This window comes from Saimiri boliviensis, chromosome 15, assembly GCF_048565385.1.
Source record: "Saimiri boliviensis isolate mSaiBol1 chromosome 15, mSaiBol1.pri, whole genome shotgun sequence".
In the NCBI taxonomy this organism is placed as follows: domain Eukaryota; kingdom Metazoa; phylum Chordata; class Mammalia; order Primates; family Cebidae; genus Saimiri; species Saimiri boliviensis.
Genome location: NC_133463.1, coordinates 49,116,077 through 49,116,876, shown reverse-complemented (window position 1 = coordinate 49,116,876; position 800 = coordinate 49,116,077). Strand labels below are relative to the sequence as shown.

Here is an 800-nt window from a genome sequence, read left to right as displayed (position 1 = left end):
CACGAGTTTTCTGGTATATAGGTGATATTTTCCTTTAGCTATCTTTGTGGCATGAACATTTTCTCTCATATTTTCATAATTTGCAGACATTTTTAATGAGAATGTTGGATGCAGGATTAAGAACCATATCATAAGCCCATGAACCTGATCTTTTGCTTTTGATTTATATTTGAGCTATGTCCACTTATCTTTTGGGAACAAAATATGAAAATGAAAATATTTGAAATTATAGTGTTTTGTTAGCCAGACACATTATGTCTTAGCCGGACCTGAGAAAAATATCTTTCTAAACTACTTGTCATTAATGGTATTAAGTTACTTCTGTATACATTTTTTTTTTTCATGTTAGGTAATGTGCTGATGTTATAACAAAGTATGAGAAAGGTATATCTCACACAGGAATATGAAAACCCAATCATCATGCTTATGAACTGCAAAAGGATTCCCTACACATTTTAAGCTAAATATAGATGATTGATAGATGGATGGATCGATCGATAGATAAATAGATACAGACACAATTGCAGATATTTTATTTATGTGGTATCGATTTTAAGATAAAATAGAAAACACCATATGAACAAAAGGAAGAAGTCATCTGAAATTATAACTAAAGAGAAAATGAAAACAATGATTTTGAGAACATGGTATAAATTTTCTGAGATATAGCTAAGTTCATACATAGTTTAGAATATAGAGGATACCTCTACAGTAACATTTTTTTTAACTATATACGATTTTAGTATCCTATTAATCATTTCTCTCAACCATCTTCCATTCCTTATCATCCCCCTGACTCT

General features: G+C 30.0%; 1 non-coding gene across 1 annotated transcript; it reads right to left on the bottom strand.

Annotated features, from left to right (window-relative positions):
* Positions 1-338: 338 nt before the first annotated feature.
* On the bottom strand, positions 339-443 carry LOC120362451 (small nucleolar RNA U13). Its single transcript, XR_005578358.1, has one exon. It is a non-coding gene; the product is annotated as a small nucleolar RNA U13 (small nucleolar RNA).
* Between the last annotated feature and the right edge of the window lie 357 nt (positions 444-800).